The sequence below is a fragment of the Heterocephalus glaber genome, unplaced genomic scaffold, assembly GCF_053883595.1.
Source record: "Heterocephalus glaber isolate CG9 unplaced genomic scaffold, H.glaber_assembly_v1.0 deba00001509, whole genome shotgun sequence".
Classification (NCBI taxonomy): domain Eukaryota; kingdom Metazoa; phylum Chordata; class Mammalia; order Rodentia; family Bathyergidae; genus Heterocephalus; species Heterocephalus glaber.
Window position 1 is genome coordinate 10203349 of NW_028258325.1, and position 21765 is coordinate 10225113.

A 21765-nucleotide genomic window follows, 5' to 3' on the forward strand; every position below is an offset into this window, starting at 1 on the left:
GACAAGCATCCTTCTGTTGTATCAGTAGCCAAGCATATGGGATGATGATGATAAAAGTAAATACCCGGAACACTTATCTCACTGACACAGCTGCGTTTAGATGTGCTAGGCTTGAGCTATGGGAAACAGTCTCTTTGTACCAAGAGTAGAACGGGTAAAGAATCTCCCCTTTGTGAGGCAGGAATAGCACCTCTTAATTGTCAGTGAAAATTTAAGCTGGAGTGAACTTGAAAATCTGACATATCATCACCTGGAATTTCATCTCTGCAAAAATATATATTCACACCACAGCAGATATTATTTTCCATCTAGCTTCATATACTCATGTCTGCCCTCTCTTGGTGAAGCATTTGATGAATCAGGAATTTTGGAAGCAAAGAAGCAGGTGTTTGGCACCATAAGTTCATACATAGAGTATGAGTCAAAAACTAACTTTAGCTGGGATATCACTTAACAGATTCCTTTTTTCAGATAGTATAAATTAGAGAAATATACTGTGTGCCTTAGAATTAGACAGATCTGGATTTGATTTCCAGGTCTGCCATCTAATACATGTGCATCCTTGGTCCTATGACACTTAAATTGAACCAAAGGAGATTTCTTGGTTTGCAGTCAATGGATGCTAACTACTGAGAATTTCATATGCCTGTATTGCCTTATTTCATATGCAGTATGTCATTGCCAGTATTGTCTGACAAGACTGAGTCAGGAACTAAAGAGCTGTGCATGTCTATTAGTCACAACTCTTGGTCTCTTGTGACAGGCACCCAACTCAAAGCACCTTAAGAAAAAAGGGAGTGTTTTAGAAATAACTCCAGACATACTCAGCCACCTCATCTTTGACAAAGGAGCCAACCACCCTCATTGGAGGAAAGATAGCCTCTTTAATAAATGGTGTTGGAAAAACTGGATTTCAACCTGCCAAAGATTAAAACTAGACCCATACCTATCACCATACACTAAAGTAAGATCAATGTGGATTAAAGATGTAAATATTAAAACAGAAACACTAAACTTGTTGGAAGATAAGTTATGTAGAATTCTTAAAGACATTGGCACAAGAAAAGACTCTATGAACAAAACCTCAGTAGCATGGAAACTACCACAAAGAATCAACAACTGGGATCTCATCTTATTAAGAAGCTTCTGAACTCCAAGAGAAACCACCAACAGAGCTAAGAGACAACCTACAATGTGGGAAAAAAATTTTAGCAGCTATACCTTAAAGGACTACTATCTAGAATATATGAAGAACTGAAAAAATCAGAGCCCCCAAATTCAAAGACCCAATTTAAAAATGGGCATCTGGAATGAACAGACATTTCTCAGACAAAGAAGTAAAAGCAGCAAATAAATATATGAAAAAAATGTTCAACATCACTGGTCATTCAAGAGATGCAGATGAAAACAACACTGAGATTCCACCTCACCCCACAAAGAATGGCTGCTATCAAGAAATCAACCAATAGCAAATGCTGACGGGGGTGTGGAGAGAAAGGAACCCTTCTCCACTGTTGGTAGGAGTGCAGACTGGTGCAACCACTGTGGAAATCAGTATGGAGATACCTCAAAGAACTAGGACCAGAGGTTCCATTTGGCCCAGCTATTCCCCTGCTGGGTATCTTCCCCAAAGAATTAAAAGAGTCATACCACAGTGATATATGGGCACCCATGTTTATAGCAGCACAGTTTGTAATAGGTAAAGCTTGGAAACAGCCCAAGTGCCCATCAACTGGAAACTGGATAAAGATGTGGTTTTTTTATAAAATGGAGTACTACTCAGCCATAAAGAATGAGAAACTAGAGTCATTTATAGCTAAATGGATGCATATTGCGGCCATCCTCTTAAGTGAAATAAATAGGACACACATGTGTAAATACCGAATAGTTTCTCTAGTGTGAGAAACTGAAAGTGTAAATAAGGGTTAAAATGATTAAAATGAATAATTGATAATTTGAAATAGGAAGAAAAGGTCTAAAGAAGTAGGGGTAGTGGGAGGGGAAGGGGAAAGGAAAGAAGGGAAAGGAAAAATTATGAGAAAAAAATGGAAACGAAGTCTACGTAAATAGGGAAGGGTGGAGGGGGTGAAGGGCACACAGGTAAGGGGAAAAAATAAGAACCAAGATACATCATGTGCAGGTAGAAGCACCCAATGATAAATGTAAATGTATTGTATACCTAAAATGTACCAATAAAAGAATTTAAGGGAAATAAAGGGAGTGCTTTAATGTAGCTCAGGTGGCTGTGCAGTAGTATTAGCTTCATGTGCAGTGGGATCCAGGGGCTCAAATGAGGCTCTGGATATCATCTCTTTCTTTCTCCTCCTTCCTTCTCTGTCTTTTCACTCTGTCATATACGATGAGGGAGATGATCAGTCCTCACCAGAAACAAAAGGTGCTTCTCTTTCCCATCTTCTTGAGTTACATACTCCCTCATCAACTAATCACAGTTGCAAGGTGTGTCAGGCCATCTGGTATGCCCAGCCCAGACTGAGTGGCTTGCTCACCTTGGAGAAGGTAATAGGTGCAATAGCCCAACTTGAACCACATGAGACAGGAAAGAGTCTCAGGCTGCTGCACAGAGAGGAAAAGTTATCCACCTGGCCTGTGGCATTAGCCAGGGTTTCCTGCACAGTGCTCAGAGAGCGTGTGAGATAAATTTACTTATTTACTCAAAGCTAAGGGGACTAACTTTTCCCAATTTACCTGACACTTTCCTGGTTTGGACGGTGGAATCCCATGCCCTGGAAAAATCCCCAGTCCCAGAAAAATCATCCACATTTGCGTGAACGATCCTATCCTCAAAAAGTCTCACATCTCAGAAGTCCCCCTCAGTCTCAGGCAAATCAGGACAACTGGTCACCCTGCCCCAAAATGGCACTTATGAGTGTAAATCTTTATGATGGTCACGGTCTTGTCGAGTCTGTTTATTCGTTGTGTTATCCACGGTAAAACGTGCGGTATGGCACATCCAATACTATGGACAGCCCCATGGGAAGCATGGGTTGACTATGTCTGTTTTATTTGGAGTTTCAGGATCTTTCACTTTGGCTTCCCATTCTGTTTGTTCTTTTTTTTTTTTTCTTTTCCTTTCACGGTGTTTTTCTGTCTTTTTTTTTCTTCCCTATCGTTTTCCCATTGTTGTCCTTCCTTTCTTCTAATAATCCTTCTTTCCCTATTTTATCATATTCTTTCTCTTTTTTTTTTTTTTTGGCTACATGTACAGCTTTCAGGTAACGTGTGACTTAAATAGTGTTTGCATTCACAAAAAGTAGCTACAGTATTATGTGTTGTTTGACTAAAACAAGCCAGCTTCAGTAAATATATTTATCCTAATCTACCAGCAAAGTAGATGCTTCACTGTTTGTTAATATAAGAAGTGCTTATGTGATTCCTGTGGGCTTGCTGAGACAGTGCAGTCATATGTTGAACATGAGGAATGGAGAAATCGGAGGTAGGGAGGCAAAAACAACAACAACAACAAGAAAAAAAAAAAAACATGGTGATGACTGTGAGATGAGAAGAATGGAATCTGGAAGAGCCTGAGCCTGGGTTCTCGTAAGATACAATTTGGTTTAACTGTTTATATAGGGGATGCATCTATTAATAATAGAAATTGCTGAGATTTGGACCCTTTCTTCTTTGAATCAATATTATCACTAATTAAGCAATGTAAACCAGGAAATCCATCTTGGTCACAAAGTATGCTTTGAAGCCAGGCCTGTGTTTGCATATCTTCGATCAAAATCTTACAATTGTTAAGAAGACAATTTCTAGGCTTCAAAGAAGAACTATCACTGAAAAATAATCTTCAAAATTATACTCTGCTGAATTCAAAATTATAAAGAACTATGTGAATTTGGTTGCCTGAATTAAAGTATAAGTTCTAAAGAATTAACTCCATTTTGGAGTCAAATCCAAATGCTCCCTCATTGCATGCTTTCCAACAAGAAGTGAAAGTCATATGTTTGGAATTTCCCATTACATATGAGTTTCCTAAATTTTGACCTTCCCATATCACTTTCCCAATTTTTATTTTTGCATAGTGTCACAGATCCCATTTACTTGGCACCCTGCTATTTTTCTACAGAACTGACTTTTTAAATTAGACCAACTGACTGCACTGAAGCAACCAGTGCAGCTCAATGGGGCTCACAAACATCCTTGTCCAGAGGCCCAGGTTGATTTTCAGACACGAATGTGCTTGAAATCTTATTAGGAAGAAAAATGTTATCACCCATAAGAAAAGCAGTAAATTGTGGTGGCATTGAAGAAAGGCTTGGAGCCTCACCACCTGGTTCTTCTTGGCACTACTTTTGGGTACACTTCAGATTTTGAATAAGTGACTTAAATTTTCTACTGATGCAGGGGTGAGGATTAATTAAGGTTATGCCCAGAGGAATGAATGGGTCACACTAGTACATAAAAAATATTGGCTATGATTCTGTTCCTAGTCCTATTGTTTGAGATCTCGAAGATTGCCTAGATCTTCTGAACACAGCTTCTTTATTCTGAAAAGCCCACTGAATGGTGAATCTACAGCTAAGATCGCCTGCTGAAATATGTGATTTCAAGTTGCTACACTGTCTTACGGGAAATAATGAAAAAGAATTTGTTTTAAGCTGGAACCAGAGACATCTCTACTGACTGGGGCAATTTGAGAGGAAATGCATCTTAATTAGGAAGAGACAAAGAATCACTTGGGATTAAAGACTCAGAGGGAAAATGAGAAGGTGAAACAGTCACTTTCACCAAGGTTTTGTGTCTCTGTACACAAGTGGAATTGATGAAGGGTTCAAGTAAGGAAAAATACCCAGGCTTTTAAAAAGGAATTGTTATATAAAAACAGCACATGGTCAGTGTATACAACTGATACATTTAGTCAAATGCATGCACTCATGAGACCAAGAGAGACACCGGTCTCCTCTTCCTCTTGAGAAACCAACAGCATATTGATTGGATTTTAAATTTTTTGTTTGCTTTTTTGAACATTCTATTCTCAGATTTTTTTCATCATAAGAAAGCTATTTTTGTGTGTTTATTTTTGTATCTAGCCAGTTTTTGTCATCTTAATAGGATTGTGCCTGACATTGGAGAGATTCTTTGGATTTCTTCTTGAATATATATGATTTCTAATGGCTCTTTTTAACTTGTTTGCACTGCACTGGGGATGTAGCTCAGTGGTAGAATATGTGTGAGGCCCTGGGTTCAATTCCCTACAAAGTAAAAATAAAAAAATAAAGAATTGCTTGCATTGTTTAGGTGTATATTTTTATTATCTATTAATAATCATTACTTTGCATTCCACAGTCTAATAGCTATACTTTTTTATTGTTACTTTCTGCCTTAACAACTATAAGTATTTTGTCATTATTCAGAAATTATTAAAATAGTATTGCCTTTTTTAACTATGTTAAGGGTGAAGTCTTAGTTGGCTTCCATGACTGTTATAGAATACCTAAAACTAAGTAATTTATATTATCTATTATATCTTTTAGTCCTTATTTACACTTTCAGTTTCTCACACCAGGGAAACTATTCGTTATTTACACATGTGTGTCCTATTTATTTCACTTAAGAGTATGGCCTCAATGTGCATCCATTTAGCTATAAATGTCTTTAGTTTCTCATTCTTTATGACTGAGTACTATTCCATTTTATTAAAAAAAACACCACATTTTCTTTATCCAGTCTCCAGTTGATGGGCACATGGGCTGTTTCCAAGCTTTAGCTATTACAAACTGTGCTGCTATGAACATGGGTGCCCATATATCACTGTGGTATGATTCTTTTAATTCTTTGGGGAAGATCCCCAGCAGTGGAATAGCGGGGTCAAATGGGACTTCCAGTCGTAGTTCTTTGAGGTATCTCCATACTGATTTCCACAGTGGTTGCACCAGTCTACACTCCCACCAGCAGTGGAGCAGGGCTCCTCTTTCCCCACAGCCCTGCCAGCATTTGTTAGTGGTTGATTTCATGATAGCAGCCATTCTTTCTGGGGTGAGATGAAATCTCAGCCTTGTTTTCATTTGCATCTTTCGAATGACCAGTGATGTTGAACATTTTTTCATATGTTTATTTGCTATTTCTACCTCTTTGTCTGAGAAATATCTGTTCATTTCAGATGCCCACTTTTGGATTGGGTCTTTAAATTTGGGAGGTCTGATTTTTTCAAGTTCTTTATAGATTCGAGATAGTAGACCTTTGTCTGAGGAAGAGCAGGTGAAAATTTTTTCCCATGTTGTGTTTTGTCTCTTCACTCTGTTGATGGTTTCTCTTGCTGTGCAGAAGCTTTTTAATAAGAAGAAATTCCGCTTGTTGTTTGTGCTAGTTCACGGGCAACTGAGGTTTTGTTCATAAAATCTTTTCCTATGCCAATGGCTTCAAGAGTTCTACCTAACCTCTCTTCCAGCTAGTTTAGTGTTTCTGTTTTAATATTTAGATCTTTAATCCATTTGGATTTTAGTTTAGTGCATGGTGAGAAATATAGGTCTAGTTTTAATCTTTGGCAAATTGAAACCCAGGTTTTCCAGCACCATTTATTAAGGAGGCTATCTTTCCTCCAGTGGGGGTGTTTGGCCCCTTTGTCAAAGATGAGGTGGCTGAGTGTGTCTGGAGTTGTTTTTGCATCTTCTAATCTGTTCCACTGGTCCTCAGGTCTGTTTCTTGCCAGTAGCATGCTGTTTTTATCACAGTAGCTTTGTAGTAAAGTTTCAAGTTGGGGATTGTGATACCACCTGCCTTGTCTTTATTGCCTAGAATTGCTTTTGCTGTTCTAGGTCTCTTCTTGTTCCAAATGAATTTTTGGATTGTTTTCTCAAGGTCTGTGAAGTGTGCTTCTGGAATTTTAATTGGGATTGCATTGAATCTATATAGTAGTTTTGGAAGTATGACCATTTTCACTATGCTGATTCTTCTTACCCAGGTGTAAAGAATGTCTTTCCATTTTTTGATGTTCTCTTCAATCTCTTTTTTCAGAGTGCTATAGTTTTCAGAGTAGACACCTTTGATTTCTTTTGTTAGATTGATTCCTACGTATTTAAATTTTTTGGATGCTATTGTAAAAGGAATTCTTTGCCCCATTTCTCCCTTGGTGAGTCTGTTGTTCATGTATAGGAAGGCTATTGATTTTTGTGTGTTGTATCCAGCTACTTTACTGAATTTGGTTATTAAGTCTAGAAGACTTTTGGTGGAGTTCTTGGGGTCTTCTATATAGAGTATCATGTCATCTGCAAATAATGATAATTTGAATTCTTCATTTCCTATCTTTATTACTTATTTCTTTCTCTTGTCTAAATGTCATGGCTAATGTTTCCAAAACTGTATTGAGCAGGAGTAGTAATAGTGGACATCCTTGTCTTGTTCCTGATTTTAGTGTGAAGGATTTCAGTTTTTGACCATTTAGTATGATATTGGCTATTGGTTTTTCATAGATGGCTTTTATCAGATTGAGATAGAGACTGTCTATTCCAATTTTTTGTAGGGTTTTTATCATGAATGCATGTTGGATTTTGTCAAATGCTTTTTCTGCATCTATTGAGATGATCATATACTTTTTGTCCTTGGCTCTATTGATACAGTGTACTACATTTATTGATTTGTGTATGTTGAATGATCCCTGCATCCCTGGGATGAAACACACTTGATCAGGATGTATGATCTTCTGCTTTCTATTTGTCAGTATCTTATTAAGGATTTTTGCATCTATGTTCATTGGTGAGATTGGCCTATAGTTCTCTTTTTTGGTAGGGTCTTTCTCTGCTTTGGGGATCAAGGTGATACTTACTTCCAGGAATGAATTTGGGAGTACTGCTTCCCTTTCAATTTCACTGAAGAATTTAAACAGCAGTGGGAGTAGTTCCTCTCTAAATGTCTTGTAGAATTCAGCAGTGAAGCCATCAGGGCCCAGGCTTTTCTTAGTTGATAAGTTTTTAATTATGTTTTCAATTTCATTGGTTGATATTGGGTTGTTTAGAATTTTTAGGTCTTCTTTGTTCAACTTTGCTAATTCATACATATCTGAAAATCTGTCCATTTCTTCTGTGCTTTCCATCTTATTGGCGCATAGGTTTTTGAAGTAAGTATTGATGATCCTCTGTATTTCTGTTGGGCTCATTGTAATTTCACCCTTTTCATGCCTAAGTGCATGTATTTGGGCCTTATCTTCCCTTTTTTTGATAAGTTTGACTAAGGGTTTGTCAACTTCATTTATTCTTTCTAAGAATCAACTCTTGGCTTCACTGATTTTTTGTTCTCTTAGTCTCCCTTGCATTGATTTCTACTTTGATCTTTATAATTTCCTCCCTTGTATGAGCTTTGGGTTTGTCCTGCTCTTCTTTTTCTAGAAGCCTGTGGTTCAGCATCAGGTTGTTTAATTGAGCTCGCTCTGTTTTCCTAATGTAAGTATTCAGTGCAATGAATTTCCCCCATAAGACTGCTTTCATTGTGCCCCATAGATTCTGATATGTTGTACTGACATTTTCATTTAATTGTAGAAACTCTCTGATTTCTTCTTTAATTTCCTTTGTGACCCACTGGTTATTCAGAAGTGTGTTGTTCAATTTCCATGTTTCTATGAAATTTTTGTGGTTTCTTTTGCTATTGATCACCAATTTCATTGCAGTATGGTCTGATAATATGCAGGGAATAACTTCAGTTCCTTTGCACTTACTTAAACATGTTCTATGAGTGAGTATGTGGTCTATTTTGGAGAAAGACCTGTTTGCAGCCAAAAAGAATGTGTATTCTGATTTTGTGGGATGGAACACTCTGTAAACATCTGTTAAGTTTATTTGTTCAAGGGTTTGATTGCGTTCTAGTATTTTGTTGCTTATTTTTTGTCTAGTTGATCTATCTGTTTGTGACAGTGGGAAATTTAGGTCCCCCACTGCTATTGTATTAGTGCATATATGAGAGTGGAGCAACTAAAAGCCAACAAAAAGCCTAAAATCTGTTATAGTGATTTAAATGTGATGATGCCCTGGGTTTACAAAAAGGATGTGAAGAAATGTCAATGAACAATATTTTAATTGAATACATGAAAGAACATTATAGAATGCAAGCAACAAAACTTTACTGAACCATTTCAAATGTGAGCTACAGCAGGAAATCATATCAGTTAGCATTTACTTGGGGAAATCAGTGTCACTCTAAATAGAGATTTAAGACAAGAAATAAAAGCATTAAAAAATTGAAAGAGTTGTAGAAAACTTGTACACAGAATCAAATTGTATTTGATTACAAAACACACAAGTGAAGGCCAGGAATTTAGCTCAGTGGCCCCAGCATCTGCCTCTCAAGCTCAAGGTCCTGAGTTCGATCCCTGGTACCAAAGGAAAAAAAAAAACACAAGTGAGTCTATTAAAAACTGGTTGAACCAGGTATTTAGCTCAGTGGTTTCACTGCCTGCTGCACAATTGCAAGGACCTGAGTTTGATCCCTGGTACCAAAAAAAAAAAAAAAAACTGGTTGAAAACAAAATAAGCTCTGTAGCTAGTCCATAGTTGCACCATTGTCATTTCTTGTTTTGCTATTATTATATTATAGCAATATAAGATGTCACACTGAGTGAGCTAGTTTGGGTTTTCATTGTTATTTGATTGCTTTTGTTTCTGCAATATCCCAGGAGTCTGTAGTTATTTCTAAATAAAAAAGTATTTCCTTTAAGAGGTTGTGAAAGCAACAGTTGGAGAAAAACTGTGCCATTTTATTGTAAACCCAAAAGTACTGGACTGCAGGGAAGCCACTCTGAAGTATGTGGTTGGAGAATCTCAGCTGAAGTTGCTGCAAACCTCACATCTGCTGACTGTCCTTACTCTGTCTGCAACTGCCATCAAAAGTAATAACCTCCACTTCTGTATTATCTTTCACATCCTCATGGGGCCCTCATTGGACAACCCTGACTGATACTCTGCCTTCACAGGATTCTAGGAAATGTAGTTCTAGGCTTCCAGTCTCTATTCTGAGAGAAGTGGGGCAGGGGAGGTCAGGGCCAGGGATGACACTCAGTTGAACACATAGATCCCAACCCACTGATAGTTACAGATGTTGGAAGTTCATGATCTAGACTTTGAAAGGAGATTAAAAGATAATTAATAAAAAATTTCAGTTTATAAATAAATTCATAAATAAGCCAAATTCCCAGCATGGTCCTTTCTCTCTCAAAAGAGAATGAATAATGACCTTCCCATGGTGCAGACATCTAGGCCACACTGACATTGCACCAGTCCATAGGTTGACCAGCAGACCCACAGATGGGCTCCAAGCCCTGTTCCCCAGCTGCCTCTCTTTACTCCGAGAAACTCGTCCTTGATTAGCTAACCCTTACATCTGCATGCAAAACAGAAAAGTACATGTTTTTTAAAAAGTACCGTATTAAGTCCTCTGTACATGTTTGGTACAGAGGACTTAATAAAGGGCCCAGGATTCTGTGCTCTTAGGCATACACTTGCAGTTCTTCACTCCTGCAGGTGAATTGCATAGCACATTTTCACTACTATTTATGTTCTCCCTTTCTTCCCCATAGGCTGTCATATTAGTATTCTAATGACTACAGATACCTTGGTGAGTAAAATATCCAGGGAGCTTAAAAGACTAATAAAGGAGAGAGACAGTATACAAATTATCTTGAAAATATAGAAATACTATTATAACCACTACAGAGATAAACCGCTAAAGAGATAAAACATGTATATAGTCCTAAATATGATAAAAGGAGAAAAATTTATGAAGCTAAAGTATAGGAGATATGAAAATATAGCAAGGGAGAACAAAGGTAGTGAGGAACAGGGTGAAGAATCTTCCCCAAAGAAGGAACATGCAATTGAGTCTGAACTGAGGAGGATTTATCAACACAGAGGAGGTTGGGAAGGAACTGAGGAGAGGGCATTCTAGGTTGCCTTTCCCCATCTGTCAGCTTCAGCTCAGTGAGGACCCAAAGCAAATCCACAGGGCTTCCTTCTGCTCCCTTTTCCTTCTTACAGTGCTGAGGACAACTATGTCCTGTCTCAACGCAACTGACTATGGAATTAGTAAGAAGGAAAAATAGAGGTTCAAAAAAAAAGCTCGAGTGCAATGTACTGTGGAAAGAGTAGTGTTCTGGTCATCACAGTTTACATTTGGAAACTTCCTCCTATTAGCTTTGTGGCTTTGTAAATGTCACCCCCAACCTCCCAATTTGCTTTAAGGATTCCACGAGAGAAGAAACAAGTAATGTCCCTGTAGCTCTCTTCTCTCACTTTCTACACATTTGCTGTAGACTGAAATGTGCAACACACAGCCCCCTGCATTCATGTGGCACCCGAAGACGACAAAGATAAGGCTTAACCAGAAAATTGCTCTTACAGATGACAGAGTGAAAATCTTAACAGAAATGACATTTAAAGAATGAGTGTATGAAAGGCCAAAGGAAGTGAATGGAATAATTAAATATGAGCTAGATTCGGGGCTTGAACATTTTAAAGAGGAAGCTAATCTTGATTCCTTTGGTATTTGTGTTACTTACAATGGTAAAGATGGCCCTGTCGGGGGCAAGCCTCTGTGGATACTTTTATGTGGCAGGGGAAAATGTTTCCTTCTCTTTTTTTCATGCTTAATGTTGCATGAGAAATGGAGAGACAATTCGAACTCTAACAAAGAGAACTAATAGTGGCAAGTATGAGGGGACAAATACGATAAAGAAGATGACAGATGAAGAGGGGTGAAAGATGCTCCTTAAAAATGAAAAGAGAAGAAACTAAGGTCAAGGTAGAAGCCAGGAGCACTAATTTTAACCAATTTCTTCCAGTTATGCAGTAGTAGCCAATGCCACAATGACATGGATAGTAGATATGGAACCATCCCATCAACAATTTTTTCTGTGAGTTGGATTCTGGACATTCAACTCTGTTGTAGTCCAGTTGTAATGCAATAGAAATTTATTTCTCACAGTTCTGGAAGCTAGGAGGTCCAAGATCAAGACAAAAGCAGGTCTGATGCCTGGTGAGCCCCACCCTTTGCTTCCCAGTTGGCATCTTGTTGCTGTGTGTCCTCCAGAGAGGACAAACCATGTGTCTTCATGTGGCAGAAGGGTGGAAGGGCCAAAGGGCTGTGCAGTCCTTCTGTAAGTAAATTCACTGATTTCTCTCATGTGGGCATCATCCTCACGACTTAGTCACCCCCAACAGGCCCTCATCATAGCAAAATGAAGCGAGCCAGGTGAAATGAGGGATTGTGTCCCCAGAAAGGGAAAAAATGGATCAGAATGTTTCAAGGACTCCAGGATCCTTTAGTTGGTAGGTGTTCTAGACAGTGCCTGAGCCCAGACATTTCTGTGTCCAGATTCAGTATTCTTTCTGCACCAAATGCTCCTGTTATGGTTTGATCTAAATTATTTCCCAAAAGACTCAGGTGTTCAGAAGTGGGGCTTTTAGAAAGTGATTGGATCATGGAGGTGCTAAGCTCATCAGTGAATTAATCCATGAATGAGTTCATAGCTGAATATGCTATTACCTTGGCGGGGGGGGGGGGCCTGCATGGAGAAGGCAGGTCACAGGTGCCATGACCCAGAAGGGCGAATTCTTCTCCCTAGTGCCTTCTTCTCTCTGGTTTTCTTGCTTTCTCTCTGCTCCCAGTCACCATGAAGTGAGCAGCTTTGCTCCACCACACCCCTCCATCATGCTTTTTCTGCCTCATAGCCAGTAACCATGGACTGAAACATCTGAAGCCATGAGCCAAAATAACCTTTTCTCCCTTCAGTCATGTATGTCACATATTTGGTCCCAGCAACAGAAAAGTAACTAATATACCCTTCAGCCTGGTTTTCCAAGGCCAAAAATTTTCTCCAGATTCTACCCCAGTATTCTATTTTTCATACAAAACTCTCTCAGTGGCTTCTTCCATCATGGAGAATAATATCAAAAGCAATATGAAAACGGGAAGGAGCAAAGGTGTACATGGATGGGGCTGTGCTGATGAAGTTCCACGGCGTGGCACAATAGCTTCCATTGTTGAGGAGCATCTTTCACAGCTGTCACCTCACTATATGACCAAGCAAGGATCACTCTCATGAATCCCATTTTGTAGCTGTGAGAACTGAGGCTCCTAACCTGAAAGACCTTGTTCAGCAACATATATCCTAGAGGTCAGGAGCCAGATCTCAAACTTCTGGGTCTACTGTAGCCTCCTAGACATGGGCAGAGCACTGGCTCATCAATCACGAGGCTCTTTTGTTCCAGACTCCTAATGGAGTCTTGCAAGCCCTGTGCTTCATTCCTTCCACTGTCCACAGATGGGACTGAATTTGATGGCCTTTTAAATGGCTGGTAAGAAACGATCACAACAACTGGTCTCCAAAGACCAGCTAGAAGTGCCTTGGTTTCCCCAGTATGAAAGATGAGAAAGCGTTCAACACTACACTTTTAAAACACTGTCAAGACTGCACTGTTCCCAAATGTGATTTGGGGAGCGAGCCAGCAGATAGGAGAGGATATTTATTTTTGTCCACAAGCCTCCTTCAAGCAATCTGGAGGGCTGGGTGGTCACGACTTCACTGCATGCCTTAGCCTTGCACGCGCCCTTTCTCTGCCACCGTACAAAGCCTGGAAGAACACTTTTGAAAACAAATCAGGAAATTACTTATCAATCTGAAGCCACACAGAGTTATGAGTATTCCTCGCTGCCAGAGGATAGAGGATTTTGAGCAAATGCTCCACATCTGTGTGCACTGAGTTCAAAGAGCCCAGCTGTTGGACGGTCCTTCGAGCACTGTAAGTAAACTTTCCGTGCTCTCTTCCATGCGAGTATCTTCATGCTTTTCTCCTCCTAGAGAGGAGTCCTTTGGCTCATGGTGGTGTTATTCTCTTTGTGTCTTCTCCGATGTTCGGGGTGTTTAGTGACTGAGGCTTAGTCAATAAAGCATCTCTGGGGGATGCTTCCGCTGTGCCAAAGAGGGAAAGTGAAAGTCGTCTGGCGTGGCTTTGATGGGGAAGGGTTTGTTTTGAAAAGCTCTCGTTGGTCACGCTCCTTCCTAGCTGCAGATCTAGGCTGAAGAGGACACAGACATTGTGAGACACAAACGGTGAAACACAGCCCGGTGACTCTGTGGCCTCCTCCTGAAAAACAGAATTGTCATCAAGGCTGTGCCTGTGCAATTCGAGTTTAACATGCTTCCTTCCTTTCATGTACTGTAGGAGTTTCACGGAGAAAAAAGGAAGCATTAAAGTTGATATTGTTCTGTGATTTCTTTGCAGTGTTAAAAAAAAAATCCATGCTCAATTTATTTTTGGTTAAGAGTGCTGATTTACTCTGTATTTTACAATTTAATCAATGTGCTCATCGTGCCCTGTTACTGTGGGGGATAACATAATCATTGCACTATAGGAGCCTGAGTATCTAACCTTTGTTGGTAAAAATATGGGTTCTAATTAATAGCAATTATAGAAATGCATTGCATAATTTCATACATGATGCACGGTATTAGTGTATTTCTTTTTCAAGTATTTTAAATCGGATTGTGGCTAACGATTGGGAAGTAAATGAGGGAGTAAAACTAACTTAAAGGAAATAATTTTGTTTTGATGAAATTTTGCTCCACAAGACCCTACATGTGTCTTACTTTATTTGGTAGTTGAACTGGGGAATGAACAAGGACCTCTGCAGTGAACTATATCCTCACAGCCCCTTCTTTATTTTTTTTTGAGACAAGGTGTTGCTAAGTTGCTCAGGCTAGGTTCGAACTTGCCAGTCTCATGCTTCAGTCTCCCATAGTACTGGTATTACAGGCATATGACACCAAACCTGGCTTGTGTCCCTTTTCAGGGCTCCAAGTTCTATGACTGCATGGAACCTATGTCCCAAGATCTCACCCTGTGTTCCACTATCAGATTCCATCTTGCAGTGTGTCCCTATATGTGATTTAAATAGTAAGGCTCCACCACCTCCGCCTACATAGTGCTCCCTTCCACTCCCTCTGCTCGCTAAATGCTCCCAAATGAACAAAAATAATTGCCTTTGACTCTAGTTGATGATCTGACTTCTCTTCTTCTCTTTGAGTGCTTTTGGTTCACATACAGGCATCCAGGATGAGTGGAGTCCCATTCTTAGGACATCTATGATCACCATCATCACGTGCTTGAGGCATTTTCAAAGTTCAAAGCCACCAGGTAGTGGAAAGGTTTCAGTTATTGGGAATTTATAACAACAACCCAATCCTAGGCTAGCCCTTCAATAAGGAAGTCATCTTGGCCTTTAGATTGAGCTGATCTCTAACCTGTCTCTCCCCTTTACCTAATAGATAGGTATCATATGCCTAGTGCACTGACAGCAATGCAAACCAAATGAGAAACAGTGCTGTCTTAGGTAAACATGTTTGTCATTTTTATGCACCCTAATCAAGCTCGCATTTCCACAGACAATAGCTAAATGAGTTGGCTGCTGCCTGGAATGTGAAAGGAAATTGTTCAAGTATTAGGAAATATTTACTGAGTATGTGCCACATCTTGAGCCCTTGATTGGCCAGGCGTCCTCACCTGCTCTGTGTGTGTTGGGGGGGTCGTCCCTGCCACAGAGCACAGGATCTGAGTCCAGAGTGCCTGGGAACACAAGCCAAATTGGCCTCTGTAGGATCCTGGCTTGGTTCCTTAATTCCCCTGGGCCTCTGTTCCCTTACTAGAGCATAGGAGTTATGATAGCAAGCTTCAGCTGGGATTACCTGTGGGTATTGTTTAGTCTCTTCCACATATGAAAAAAATGAAGCCAATTGAGGTTAATTCACCCATGCCACACAGCTAGATGACAGGCAGGGCTGAGATTTGGAAGTAAATGATCTGCTTTGATGGTAAGTGAGAAAGTCCACTTTTTAACCACCTCCCCCTTCCCCTTTGTTTTTGGATTCTTTCTCATGCATTGCTTTATCAACTCTCCCAGTGCCCATCTCCATGAATGTTAATTAACCTCCATGACTTCAGACCAGCAATCCAAAACTCAGACATGAAGAAACTTGCTCAAACCCACACACCTAGACTTTAACAGGACTGGGATCTAAACAGGTCTTCGGATTCCAAATCCAGGGCTTTTCCCATGACCCTATATTCTTTTCTTTTCTTGCTGATCTGTAAAATAGTCAGGTCTACACCTGCCCTGTGGGAAGAGTGAGATTCTAACCAATGATAATTGTCACTGTCAATACCTTATTAACCAATGCAGGTACTTGTGCCCCTTTGTTAGTAAATTCTCCACATGATTCCAATGTGTGTCAAGCTTTGACTGTTTCCTCAGCCAGTTCTCTAATCTGGGAAAAGTGGAAATTGTCATATCTGATATGACCTTCACCTAAAAAAGGTAAAATGTCCTGTTAAGGACAAGAGATTTGGCTTTCTTTTGCCACGCAAATCTGTGGATTATCCTGTAGTTAGAATCAACAGTATTTCAGAGTTATTTACTATCTTGTTGATATTCCAGTGCTTTCTTCATCTTTTGGCATATGTCACCTTCTAAGCCTTGGGAGCATCTCAACATTTTCTCATCAACCCCTTTGATTGCATCAGGCTTCCGTGATCAGCAGATGGGAAGATTTCTTTCTCTGTAATGAAAATTAGTACAACTCAATAGAATTCATCAACAAGTTAGAAGTAAGATATAGTATCTATTAAAAGAAGTTACTCAATATACTTTATATAGAGAAACAGCAACCGAGAGTATTCAATGTGCTGAATAAATGTATTCAGGTTGATTTCTCTGGAGACTCTTATGGCTGTGGCACAAATAGATAAAAACTAAAGGAGGATGCCAAACACATGCTTAACATCTGGGGAACTTTAGATGTCTGGGGAAGAGGTCATGGAGTATGTCACAGAGCGGGAACCACTGAACAGTGGAAGTAATTTCTTGTGGTGGCAAATGTTGGGATTTGAAGGGAACTGTCCCTGGCTTTGAATTCTCTTTACCTCGTTTCAAGACCCCAAGCACATCATCTACCTCTTAAGTTTGTGTAACAGGCATAAAGAACTTGCCACAGTGCCCTAGCATGACAGGTGCATAACAAAAAGGGTTCCTTTCCTCTTTAGCTCTGCTCTCTCAATCCACAAGTATTTACTGATGACCTACTATGTGCCAATCATTCTAATTATAAAAAGTGAACAAGAATCAAAGTCTCTGCCTTTCTGGAGCTTGAACTTTAAAGAAAGTGACAAACAACAGAATTATAAACTAGAGTGCAACTTCAGAGACTAAGCACTGTAAGAAGCATAAAGGATGGTGATGGACAGAATGACTAGCAGGTCCCAGGAAGAGGACTCTTCTTTTGCTGAGAGTCTTGTGGCTTTTAGTACTGACTTGACTCATACAAAAACACAATAACACAAAGCCATGGTTAGGCTAACTACCTGCCACAAGAAAAGTCACTGAAAATCTTTTCAGGGCTATTTCATCTCCTATAAATCACAGAGCTGGATTAAATCTATGGGGCTTCTTTCAGCCCTGAAACTTTACTCTGGAATTTCCCTTCTCTGTCTTAGTATCTTGTTCTATGAGTAATTATAGGAAAAGAAGGGGGGAAAAATCTCTGAATGAAACTCTACTATGGTAGTTGTTTCGTTCTTGTATTCCATTTCCTAGGCATTTAAAATACTGATCTTCCTCATCATAGATATAATAATAAATTCTAAGTAAATGAAAATTAATTAATGATTTTTAGAAAAGCTTTAATCATCACAGTTTCTAGCGATTCCATAGTTGGAGCAGACAAGAACCACCACATGGCAGATTTTGAAGGATGAATTGTGTGGCTTCACAATTACTTCATATGTGGCTTCAATCTGAAATTGTACATAAGTTCATGCAGCCAATATGCAAAGCTGCCAGCAGTCAGCCAATCCAACAGTCTATTTGCCAAGAGCCCTGTGTACAGCTTTTAAAAACAGTCCTGGTCTGAAATGTTTCCTTTCTTAAAATGGTGCGGCAGACCTCAGTTGGTCTGAGAAAGTGTCTACCCAAAGTGAAGGTCGAGGTGCAGAGAACTTGCACAAAAGCAGGCTTTGTCTTTCAGTTAAGCAAGCACTTATCGCCAGAACATTCCTGGCCATCACAGTCCAGATGATCGGCTCACTGCTCCACTTTGCCTTTGTCACCATAACGGAGACCTCAATTATGGACCCACAACCTAGACCAAGAAGTTTAGGTGCACAGCAACATAAAATGTACCAGTCAATTATGGGGGGCTTACTTTGCATGAAATGGCCCCAAATTGCAAAACACATCTCTAAAAATTATTTTGAAAATTAAGTTCTCATGTTAAGATTCAAGGATTGAAAAGTAAGAGCAAAAAGGATGACATTTAAAAATTGAAGTTGATGAGCATGTAGTAGAGAAAGTTGTAGAGTAATTTCATGATGCTCCTCAGGGCTCACCAGAGAATGGCGGTGATCTGCTGCCCAGGGAGAGAGGAAGAGAAAAGGGAATAGCTACTAAATGCTTTTATGGCAAACAATGTTCCCAGCATTTTACATGCATTGGCTCCTCACCATGATCCTAGGGAGTGCAGTGCAGATATTGCCTCATTTATTTCACAGAGGAGGAACTGATGCCTGGTACATTTAAGTCACAAGGATATTCACCAGATAGTTCTTAACCCTAGATTGCCTAGCTGTACAACCTGCTAACTTTCTGGTCTACACACGGCCTTAGAGAAATAAAGGGCACCTTTTTTCAGATGCAATACGCATTCTATTTAAGTAAAAGAAGAATATACTGCAAGATTTAAAATGTTGAAATAGCCTCTTAAGGGAAGAAGCTGAGAAATTGTCTTCCTCAGAGGTCTATTAAAACCAGATTGGTTATCCTATATGTCTGGTATGACTTCAGTGTGGTCCTTTTCCAAGGTGAAAAGATACACAAAAATGATTCCTCAAGTTCCCTTTTCAACTTTCCAATCAAAACCCAAGTCTACACCCACACCAAGAAAAACAGCAGGGTCATACAGAGTCTAGACCTCTTTCCTTCCCTGCCCTACCCTATGCCCATGGCTTTGGGCAGAAGTGATGTCCCAGTTACCCAGATGGGCCATTTTCTCTTAGATTACAGTTGCACTGACCACTTTCCCACAACCAAGAAGGGACACAATTTGGTTCCTGTTTGTGCCCAACAAAATGAACACCATTCCAAAGAAAATATTGTCTAATTTCCAATGTTTTGAAAATACTCATACAAATAGGGCAAAACCTGACATGGAATTAACCTCTGTTAGAAAATAGGAATGCCTTTTAAAATCCTATTATATGTATCAGGATTGTACTTTTCTGTAAGTATCTGAAGACACAGTTTCTTTAACATTTAAGGGGTTTATTTTTCTCACATAATGAGAAAGTCAGAGGTAGGTTGTTCAGGGATGAACAGGCTGCCATCAGAAAAGCGGTCTCCTATATTCCTACTCCACCAAAGTGAGCATGTGGCTTTCATTTCTGTGGTGTCACTATAGCTCTTGTATGCCTGGGGTTGAGTTCGTATTCCATACAATAAATATCATTTCCTTGTCAAACCTTGGCTTTTAACTTGGGATGAGAGGCCCTCTTCCAAGACTGGCTATGTGCATCTTATTGGCCAAACATAGGGTAGCCATCCTAGCTGGAAGGAAATCTGAAAATCCATATATTTTGCTTTCCAATCTTTCATATAGAAAAGAAACCAAGGGGAAATGAATTGGAATGAATCTTGAGTGAGTATTTATCAATATATGCTATAAATTCTTATTCTGGAAAATATACATTTGGAATTTGATACATAAATAAGACTGTATTACATAAACATTTTACCAACTGCATCTATTTTAATATTTAATCCTTCTTCTGAATGTGAAAATATTTTTAGAATAACCAGTAAAGTCAGGAAGGGACAGAATTCTATCTGATGAAATGGATTGGGGTGTCAGATTCAGCTCTGAATTCCAGCTGTATACATAACTAGGTATCAGACGTCTCTGGATCTCCATTTCTTTGTATTTAAAATGAGGGCACCAAAATAGCTACCCACAGGACTGCTTCACTATCAAATGAGCTACATAAACTTTGTATACTGTATGAAGAGGCTGGTACACAGTAGGCATTCAGGAAATGGTAGTTCACGTTTCTGTTGCTTTATACCTTTTACCCACCAAATTCATAAAAATTCATGAAACTCAACTGAGACAGAGTTGACAACTGAAGAACCAACCCTTTACAAGAAATTAGAGCAAATCCCCTGAATGGTGTTGGCTCCCTGTCAGTGCACGCCAAGCTTCTTTATTTGGGGTTTCATCGCTTTATCTTCGCAAACCAGACAAAAATGTCTAAGTGATTTTGTTTTCCAAGATGCATCATATGCTTCGAAGTGCCATCTGCTTGCGACTTGTTACAAAACAGAGTCATTTGGTGACATTTTAAAAAGTGACTGCAATGTTTGTTAGCAGGGGATATAATTCCTGGAATTGGTGCAATTTGTTCTGTGTTGTTGGGATGTGAAATAAAAGCCTTCACAGGGCCACTTGACTGTTTCAATACATTATCCTCCTCTCAACCATGGAGCCAGGTTTTCAACTGGATTCTTTTCTATTTTAATTCTCTCCCCATGTTGCTCTGATCTTTTCAGTTGAAGATGGATTTTCGAAGCTTATCGCCTCACAGTCACCACTGCAAAATCTAAAAGTCAGGCAGCTACCAAATAAGCCAAAAGAGTCCACAGATTTACACAGTCAACAATCTAGCTTTTAGCCAATATCTCAATCCTCCAATATGGTAAGGTGAAAACAATTCTGGAGCACAGTTCAGTCGTGGACTCTTTAACCTTTTTCTCTCTTTTCTTATCGAGAGAAAGGAATGAGCATGTCTATCCCACCCATCATTCCTGACTGATGTGAAAATCACTGAAATAAAGTTCCCGTGATGATGAATCAAAGCTCCCTACAGAATAGAGCATGAGTTGGGTACTTTCCTTCTACTAGAGAAGTTGTTACCATGTTATTGCCCATAATGAATCCAATACCCTTCTCAATCTCTCATCCGATTTCTCACCTTGTACTTACAGACAAGCTTTCTTCCATTACTATCTCTTCCATACCCTCAACTCTAGTCCTAGACAATAGTCTGGATTCTGCTTGATTACAGCTGTTCAGACTGACTATACCACTCTCTGCAGGCAGACCACCCTTTCCGAGCCCAAGTACAACCAAATTAATTTTTTCATGTTCATTGAAAAAATATTTGTTAGGACCTATCATATCAGAGATGATTAAAACACAAATCCCGCTCTATTAGAGAAACATTTCATTGCTCTGGCCTCTTGAGAAACACCAGAAATCCAATATCATGCTCTCTTCTCTCATGGAGCAACCTCTTCAAGTATTTCTTGCTGTTCCTGTCCTCATGAACTCCAATTGCTTTGCAAATCGTGATCCAAATCATAGTGGACGTTACAAATCATGAGCCCTAATGGTTTCTGTCTTGAGATGGTAATATTAGTGAGAAGCATGTAATCACCTGTCTTCCCCAAAATTGATAATCTTCATGCAGCCAGTGTTGCTAACTTCCGGGCAGAGGTGAAGAGGAAGCTATTCCCTTAGGTTGAGTTTCCTGGTTCCCAAAGTAGTTGTGCTTTTACCCAGAGACTTGAGTCTTCACCAGAAATGTCATCCTGAAAAGCTCTCCTGGAAACATTGCTTTCCCTGTCTGACATTAATAACTTTCTCCATGAATCTTCCATACCAGTCCCTGCAAAGAGAACAAAAACAATTTAAATCCTCTAGTGCCTTTGCATCACTCT

The 21765-nt window shown here is 39.5% G+C and overlaps 1 protein-coding gene across 2 annotated transcripts in view; it reads left to right on the plus strand.

Annotated features, from left to right (window-relative positions):
* C1qtnf7 (C1q and TNF related 7) overlaps positions 1-21765 on the plus strand; it is a 98680-nt gene that overhangs the window by 23012 nt on the left and 53903 nt on the right. Inside the window, exon 1 of one of the 2 annotated variants that reach the window (XM_004847263.3) lies at positions 13490-13745. The exons of the other annotated variant lie outside the window; for it this stretch is intronic. The gene's annotated coding sequence lies outside the window, so the exon portion shown is untranslated. Of the gene's footprint in view, positions 1-13489; positions 13746-21765 lie in introns of those variants that run through there. 2 annotated transcript variants of the gene reach the window in all.